Source organism: Lactuca saligna, chromosome 3 (assembly GCF_052625555.1).
Source record: "Lactuca saligna cultivar CGN05327 chromosome 3, ASM5262555v1, whole genome shotgun sequence".
Taxonomy (NCBI): Eukaryota; Viridiplantae; Streptophyta; class Magnoliopsida; order Asterales; family Asteraceae; genus Lactuca; species Lactuca saligna.
Window position 1 is genome coordinate 164,400,735 of NC_136419.1, and position 9,792 is coordinate 164,410,526.

Below are 9,792 nucleotides of genomic sequence, written 5' to 3' on the forward strand. Positions count from 1 at the left end.
TGAAGAATATTCAAAGGAAAGAGTAAAGCGCACATTGTTATTGGTAAAAACATATGTACGTTGTTATTATGATAGAAAAATAAAGTATGTTGACTATATATTGGTAAAAAGAGTAAGGTATGTTGTTATTTCTTTCACTTTAGCCTAATCATATTCCCATTGGTTTCTTAGGCATCAACGATCGAGATCATTAGTGGATTAAATGGAGAATTTAAGGCCATCTGATGCTTCAATTATCGATATTTTATTGTTTGTGGGTGGCTTAACTCCACTTCTTCTTTAGTACAAGTTAGATATAGAACCTGAAAGAACAAAAAAAATACGACTCAGCGCCAACGGGCGCACATGATTCCCATATAGTTCATATTAATAAATATAGTTCATATTAATAAATAATGGGTTTATCAAACAATAATATTTTGTTAGACGTATATTATCTTGTATGCATAGTGTTGTGTATTTTATACGAAACGCATAATTTAGTTAGCCTAGCTTTTTAGTTAACACAAGTTGTTTGTATTCAACCCGATATGTATTTTGTGTACTTAAATGAATGCGAAGGCAATACGCCAAAGTTATGGGAAAATTGGTTTATAATAAGATATCTGCCGATTCTCCACAACTCTAGTTGATCCTTGCAATCTTTTTCCCGCTTCTTCTTCACATTCGTCATCCTCTTCTATAATGTTGGAATCTCGTTCGACTTCCACACCCAATCCCACAAATTAGATTTATTGCATCGCTAATATAAAATCATATGTTCTTTTTCTCGATTTAGATCGATTGGGCTATGATTTTGGAGGAAACTACTCAAAACTCATTGTATCAGGTACTCTGTTTTTTTTTTTTTTATCACATTGATGGCTCCTCCAACAAACAAGACGATCCATAATGGACCATGGTTGATGCGGTTGTCAAAAAATAGTTTAAGGAACCCAACACCTACTTCAAACAATCATTCAAATCAACCCTACTGCTTGTCAAATTTGGAAATCGGTTGAAGAATTATTTCAAGACAATAAAGAGGCCAAATCTATGGAACTTGATGACAAGTTATGTAATATTGTGATCGAAGACTCCATCATAATGGAGTATTGCACCCAAATTAAATCAATCTCCGATCTTCTTGCAAATATTAGATCCCCAATGCAGGAATGTAACCTGGTGATTTTTGTAATCATTAGCTTCTCACAAAAGTATGATTATATTTTGTCACGACAATTTTCCATCAAAAATCGTTTCCAACTTTTCTTGAAATAATATCCATGCTCACCCTTGAAAAACAATAAATGTTGAAAGAACAAAACCCTACCCTCTCACCAAAACAATGCCTCCTCACCCTACGGTTCTCAATACCGAACACAAAAACTACACACAAAATTCAAATAGGGTCAATCAAAATAATTTTTTGTTGGAGTTTTTTTTTCAAAATTTGTTTCTAAAATATAAGATTAGCAACGAAAGACTTTAAAATTTGAACAACATAAACTAGTTTTATTCCCGCTATAGGATCTACTTTCAAAGATTAACTACTTTCAAAGATTAAAAAGAAAACAACAACCATAGATGAGGTAAAATTATAACCTTTGTAGTCCTTTGAAACCTCAACCCCCCCCCCCCCCCCCCCCCCCCCCCTTGAAGTAAATAGAGGGGGTTGGATCGCAATGTATATTCTGAATAAGTGTTTTGCCGAGTGAAGGATGCAGTATTCGTCAAGTGGCAGACTCTTAGCTTCTGATATGGTCATTTTTTTTTAATTAACCCATTAAAAATGTAATTTAATGGGAGCCCAAAAGGTTGTTGGAGCCTAAATACTTGTTGAGCCCATAATAGATTGTTTAGCCCTCTTAGAGGAGGCCAAATATTGAAATGTCGACAGCCTGTTTAGATTATGATCCCATCTGAAAAATAATAGTCCGTATTCGAGTTTTGAGCAAAGTTAGGAGATAATCAACCCAATATGAAATTGTTGAAGGCTCCATGCGAGATGTGGGCCAGAGCCCTATTTCCTTTTTGTCATCTATGTGAAAGGATGGGGTACTTGGGTGCTTAATGAACACGAAGATGAAAGGTCCTATCTGGATAAATATGGGTGATGAATAGTCTTGACGTCAGAGTTCGTGGCCTGAAAGGAGACAAAAGCTCGACTTGGTCGGCGATGCTGATTAACTAGGTCGACAGGAGGTAGCACGACAGTGATGGTTTAGTGGTTCCCCGCTGGAGAACGTCTGTTGTGGAAGATCGATGGTGGTCTTGGTTTTCTCATTGGGCATCATTATCGTTGATCTGGGATTGCGGGTGATGTTGATCCTCGGAATGAATCAGGTAGTGATTGGTGGTGCTTGAAATCCTGCTCAGCTAGTGGCAGTCGCTATCGCCGGCGGTGCAAGTGTTAGCGACTGACGATTGATGGTGCTCGAACTTAGGCTTGACGGTGATGAATAAGGATGCGGCAGCTGGACACAGTCTGGATGGTGATGATTTCGTCGCAGGTAAGTTTTCGGTTAACCCAACTCATGTCCAATTCTTTGGCTTCCTCCAAATTATCTAATTAGCCTTCAATTTCACATAAATCTTCAAGCTTCTAATTTGGAAAATTAACTTGGTTTCCGTATGACGTCTCGATTTCATCCATTAGCCATTGTAAGACCTTTTACTAGTTTTTGGAGTCAAAGACTCCATGGGATCGACTGGTAATAAGAGTTATTGGCACCGAAACTGCTGTTTTAGTTTTGTTTTCTGGCGGTGGATCTAGAAAACGGAACCATCACAACGTCGGTTGTATGTTGTCAACTGATGGCGCTCAGGAGGATACGTCGGAGATGATCCAACAGTGATGGAAGAGGTCGTCGACGCGTGACCGATGATCGGAGGGTGTACAGGAAGCCTCACTTGAGAAAAGCAATATGATGGTGGGGGTTCACCTTCTTTGTCTTTTGTGATTTAATAATGAGTTTATAATAATAAATTGTAAAGATGATATATATATATATATATATATATATATATATATATATATATATATATATATATATATATATATATATATATATATATATATATATATATATATATATATATATATATATATATATATATATATGATGATGATGCATGATGAACATGTATTTATATAAACAAAAGATTTAACATTCATAATCATAATAAGAACGATACTTAACTTTGATACCAAATTGAAAATAACATGATGACAGATTAATTGCTTTGATATCAATTTTAACAACATGACGGATAAATAAAGATTAGAGTAAGATTATACCTGATTAATGCGTTGGATTGTCTTGATGATGGATTGTGTTGGATAATTGAATATTTATGTGGATACTTTGGATAGAGCTCTGCTATTTAGAAATAGACAAACTATTTCAACAGAGAAGAACTTTGAGATCAATTCAAGTCTTAAACACTTAAACTTAACTTGTTTATTTCATATGGGCGAAGGCCCTATTTATAGGCTCGAAGGAGCCGGTTACATAATTGGTTTGCAATCGTTTGATTGCAAAACGACACACATATTTACATTATAGCCCTCTAGACTATTGAGGGTTACACACTTTATGTTACATCAACCGACACTTAATAATTATGCTACCGACACTTCTTATTTAATTACATAACAATCCTTTTACCGACACTTTACATAATGAAAAATATAATAATCCCTTCCACATTGAAAGGACAAATGTCTTTAAAAACGGATTGCTTACGTCATCCAAATTGAAAATAACATGATGACAGATCAATTGCTTTGATACCAAATTGGACAACATGATGGATAAATGAAGATTAGAGTAAGATTATACCTGAATAATGCGTTGGATTATCTTGATGATGGATTGTGTTGGATAATTGAATATTTATATGGATAGAGCTCTGCTATTCAGAAATAGACAATCTATTTTAACAGAGAAGAACTTTGAGATCAACTCAAGTCTTAAACACTCAAACTTAACTTGTTTATTTCATATGGGCGAAGGCCCTATTTATAGGCTCGAAGGAGCCGGTTACATAATTGGTTTGCAATCGTTTGATTGCAAAACGACACACATATTTACATTATAGCCCCCTAGACTATTGAGGGTTACACACTTTATGTTACATCACAGATAATACAATCGACGCTTAATAATTATTCTACCGACACTTCTATTTAATTACATAATAATACAATTCCTTCTCAAATTGAAAATAACATGATGACAGATTAATTGCTTTGATACCAAATTGGACAACATGACGGATAAATGAAGATTAGAGTAAGATTATACCTGAATAATGCGTTGAATTATCTTGATGATGGATTGTGTTGGATAATTGAATATTTATATGGATAAAGCTCTGCTATTCAGAAATAGCAATCTATTTCAACAGAGAAGAACTTTGAGATCAACTCAAGTCTTAAACACTCAAACTTAACTTGTTTATTTCATATGGGCGAAGGCCCTATTTATAGGCTCGAAGGAGCCGGTTACATAATTGGTTTGCAATCGTTTGATTGCAAAACGACACACATATTTACATTATAGCCCCCTAGACTATTGAGGGTTACACACTTTATGTTACATCACAAATAATACAATCGACGCTTAATAATTATTCTACTGACACTTCTATTTAATTACATAATAATACAATTCCTTCCACGTTGAAAGGACAGGTGTCTTCAATAATGGTTTTTTAACGTCATTCTTCCCGCCTTCGAAAAAGCAGATATTTTTTTTTTGATTCTTATGTTAATCGTCCATGAATAGCGTTCCTTCTTATCTGGGTTGCTTTAGGATGGCTTCCATTCTCTGGTTAGTGTGGCTGCTATATGATTGTTGGCACTTTTGATATACTTGAGGTATGAGTGAAATTGATGTAATTGTAATTGCCAACGGATTAAACGTCCACGACAATAATCTTCTTGTAATTTATATCGCCAAAATCCAAGTAGATATTTGGAATCTGTGCGTAGCTCGAATCTGGTTTGGAGTAGGTCGACTTTCCATTTTTTCAATGTTCTGAGACATTCTAGTGTTTCTCGTTCATGTGTGCTGTAATTTTGCTCCGTTTGGGAAAATGTTCCCGATATATACTTGCATAATTTTTGCTCATATTTATCTGTTTTTAATACTTCAGGTGATACATCTGTATCAGTGTATGCTTTTGGTGACATTTTCATATCACTGTCAATTATGTAACCGGCTCCTTCGAGCCTATAAATAGGGCCTTCGCCCATATGAAATAAACAAGTTAAGTTTGAGTGTTTAAGACTTGAGTTGATCTCAAAGTTCTTCTCTGTTGAAATAGATTGTCTATTTCTGAATAGCAGAGCTCTATCCATATAAATATTCAATTATCCAACACAATCCATCATCAAGATAATCCAACGCATTATTCAGGTATAATCTTACTCTAATCTTCATTTATCCGTCATGTTGTCCAATTTGGTATCAAAGCAATTAATCTGTCATCATGTTATGTTAAATTTGGTATCAAAGCAATTAATCTGTCATCATGTTATTTTCAATTTGATATCAGAGCTAAGTATCGTTCTTAGAAACAAAATTTTTAATTCTTGTTTATTTGTGTTTAGACTTGACAAACTCATAATTATAGTTTTTAGAAACAAAATGATAATTTATTTTTTCTTTCAAAGTTACAATTTATAAATTTTAATAAGATATTAATGGTGGGGTTTTTTTTTAATACTATTATATTTTAATAAGATGTTGATGGTGAGGTTTTTTTAACAAAATGTGTTTCTAATTGGTACATACTCATAATTGTAAAAACCTTCTACCGACATTTGTAGGTGGATGGTATTTGATTTAATAATGAGTTTATAATAATAAACGATGAATGTTTGTAACGATGAATATATATATATATATGATGCATGATGAACATGTATTTATATAAACGAAAGATTTAACATTCATAATCATAATAAGAACGATACTTAGCTCTGATATCAAATTGAAAATAACATGATGACAGATTAATTGCTTTGATACCAAATTTAACATAACATGATGACAGATTAATTGCTTTGATACCAAATTGGACAACATGACGGATAAATGAAGATTAGAGTAAGATTATACCTGAATAATGCGTTGGATTATCTTGATGATGGATTATGTTGGATAATTGAATATTTATATGGATAGAGCTCTGCTATTCAGAAATAGAGAATCTATTTCAACAGAGAAGAACTTTGAGATCAACTCAAGTCTTAAACACTCAAACTTAACTTGTTTATTTCATATGGGCGAAGACCCTATTTATAGGCTCGAAGGAGCCGATTACATAATTGGTATGCAATCGTTTGATTGCAAAACGACACACATATTTACATTATAGCCCCCTAGACTATTGAGGGTTACACACTTTATGTTACATCAACCGACACTTCATAATTATCCTACCGACACTTCTTATTTAATTACATAACAATGCTTCTACCGACACTTTACATAATGAAAAATATAATAATCCCTTCCACATTGAAAGGACATATGTCTTTAAAAATGGAATGACGTAAGCAATCCATTGTTAAAGACATCTGTCCTTTCAATGTGGAAGGGATTATTATATTTTTCATTATGTAAAGTGTCGGTAGAAGGATTGTTATGTAATTAAATAAGAAGTGTCGGTAGGATAATTATTAAGTGTCGGTTGATGTAACATAAAGTGTGTAACCCTCAATAGTCTAGGGGGCTATAATGTAAATATGTGTGTCGTTTTGCAATCAAACGATTGCAAACCAATTATGTAACCGGCTACTTCGAGCCTAAAAATAGGGCCTTCGCCCATATGAAATAAACAAGTTAAGTTTGAGTGTTTAAGACTTGAGTTGATCTCAAAGTTCTTCTCTGTTGAAATAGTTTGTCTATTTCTGAATAGCAGAGCTCTATCCAAACTATCCACATAAATATTCAATTATCCAACACAATCCATCATCAAGACAATCCAACGCATTAATCAGGTATAATCTTACTCTAATCTTCATTTATCCGTCATGTTGTTAAATTTGGTATCAAAGCAAATCTGTCATCATGTTATTTTCAATTTGGTATCAGAGCTAAGTATCGTTCTTATTATGATTATGAATGTTAAATCTTTCGTTCATATAAATACATGTTCATCATGCATCATCATATATACATATATATATATATATATATATATATATATATATATATATATATATATATATATATATATATATTGTCACACCCCAAAACCATGAATGACGGAAACGTTCTGGGGCGGAGGACATCATGTAAAGTATCACAACACAGTAAATGTAAATAAGGAAACAACATCATCCATTGCATTAAATATATAATTTTAATTCAAGCGTGTTCTGTACAGTTTTAGACACCAAAAATATAATGTAAATCAAAATAATATGATGAGTCTTGAATGCGCTCTATCTTCTCAAAAGCTGGCATCGGTACCTGTCTACTGATGACCTGAGATTACAAGTTATTTTGAAAGAGTTTGTCAGCATTAAGCTGGTGAGTTCATAAGTATTTTAGTGTCGATGTTCATTATCAAAACGTTTGAACCTGTCGTAAGTATAAGTTGTAAATTATATGTAAATGTTTGTAAAAGTTTGAATCTCTCAGAAAAACCTATATTTTCTATTAAAGTAGTCTTCTACCAAGGCATAACTGTTTTGTATGCTCGTTTGTTGTAAAAGTGTGTAATTTCCCAAGTGTAACTATCATTTAGCAAAATATAGTTTGTACATTAAAGTTTAAGTGAGGTTATCACTAAAATGTAATGGGTAAATCATTGTAGTACTGTAGTTTTGTTTTATAGGAACTACTGCTGTACTAACTACCTTAAACCGGATTTATATTAAGGTATAATGTGATAATTGCACCATACTATCGACTGATAACAACGACATAAAGAATGGTCGTAATAACGGAATGATGTTTGGCACCCACAGACCTGCAGGTCCGGCTGTAGCTAGCAGCAAGGTGTAGGATAGTCAATCTAGTATAGATCTATACGCAAACTCAACGCTCTCCCTCCAAGAGAATTCTGGCTACAACTCGGGCCATGACATTTAAGGCATGCCCAATACAGTGGATCACACTTGTTAACGTGTTCATGTATATGTAATGTTTCTCGTTCTAGTATAGTTGTATATGTCCTGTTTCTAGTATAGTTGTATATGTTCTGTTTCTAGTATAGTTGTATATGTACTGTTTCTAGTATAGTCGTATATGTTCTGCTTCTAGTATAGTTGTGTATGTTCTGTGTTACCCCGATGGTAACTAGCTATTGATGTATTGATAAGTATGAATATGGAAGTACTTTTATGTCTATACATGTATATATGATATATAACTAATATTGAAACGACCCTCGGATGGTCACCCGAAATTCCACCAGACCACATCCAAATCGAGGAAAAGGAAATAGGACAGGTGGCTTTCCTAAGCCCTTTAAACATTATTTATACATCTATACATATATGGACATGCAATTTATAAGTAGTAAAACAAAGTTTAAATAAAAGCATTTGATAAGTAAAAGAGTTTGTAAAACATTTTGAAGTAAAACAGTTTGAACAGTGATAAAATCATTGGTTTCCTAGTTATTAATCACATGTGATTAATGCAATCACATGTGATCGAAGCAATAACTATAAGTATTTAACTTGTATTCCCCCCCCCCCCCCCATAAAGTATTTAAACATTTAAAATCATTTCAAAGGTTGATTTAAGGGGGGTATGAACTCACTTGGAAGTTTGAAGATAGCGAGATGGAAAACCGGGCAGAGTTTCGTCTCGGGAAACGGATTTTTCTCGGGATTCTCGGGAATCTCGGGAGTAAAATCGACCCTCGGGACTTGAGCAAAAAGACCAGAGCTTCGGGTTTGAACGGGCACAGAAATCGAGGCAAGATCGTGAGAGAAAGAGAGAAAATGAGAAAAAATTTCGAAGCCTTCGCATCCCTTTTATAGGGGTGCTGAACGGCCCACGTACGCGGGACGTACTCCCGTACGCGGCGCGTACGGGACGTCACTGCTGACCGCATCCTCGGCTGCAGCGCGTTTCGGACGAGACGGGGGGGGGGGGGTCGCATAGGGGCGACGTGGACGATCCGAGGCCGTGGCCTCGAGTACGCGGCGCGTACCTCGGCCCTAGGCTGACTCCTCTTCGGATATTACCAACATTTTTGATTTACATTTAATTATAATTTATTAAATAAACTTCAAAAAATCATATCTTCTTCATACGAACTCCGTTTTCGACGTTCTTTATATCCCCGCGAAGGTGAGACTACGATCTAAAACTTTCGTTTAGATTCCGTTGGCAAATTCCGAAATTATTTTTATTAATTATTTATTAAAATGACGTGATTAAGGAATTTCTTTAAAAATTCAAAAACTTCTTTATCTGACGTCGGTTTTTGCCAGACTTTTTACCGCTGAAATACCATTGACGAGAACTTCGATTCTCGTTTAGGTCATTCCGACCAAAAGTCGCTCGATCTCCGATTCGAGTTTTTAGCTGTCTGTTGCTAAGCTGAACTTGGAAAAATCATAACTTCAATATACGAAGTTGGATTTGGGCGTTCTTTTTACGTACGATCATGGTTTGATGACATTTAAACATAGAAGAAATTTAAATAGGAACTTTTTGGACTTTTTAATATCGAAGTTAATTGTATTAACTCAAAAGTGGTTACAATACTTGACTTTTTAGGTCACTACAAAGAGTTGAAATATCGGGTTGTCACATCATCCCCCCGTTAGAGGGA

General features: G+C 34.4%; 1 long non-coding RNA gene across 4 annotated transcripts; it reads right to left on the reverse strand.

Annotated features, from left to right (window-relative positions):
• Positions 1-977: 977 nt before the first annotated feature.
• LOC145037425 (uncharacterized) lies at positions 978-5,276 on the reverse strand. 4 transcript variants are annotated; one of them, XR_013678849.1, is made up of 4 exons: positions 3,825-5,276; positions 3,281-3,359; positions 1,274-1,368; positions 978-1,161 (listed from the first exon to the last, which is right to left on the reverse strand). It is a non-coding gene; the product is annotated as an uncharacterized LOC145037425 (long non-coding RNA). The 4 variants fall into 4 exon arrangements; XR_013678848.1 differs by lacking the exon at positions 1,274-1,368; XR_013678846.1 differs by having other exon boundaries at positions 978-1,368.
• Positions 5,277-9,792: the final 4,516 nt, after the last annotated feature.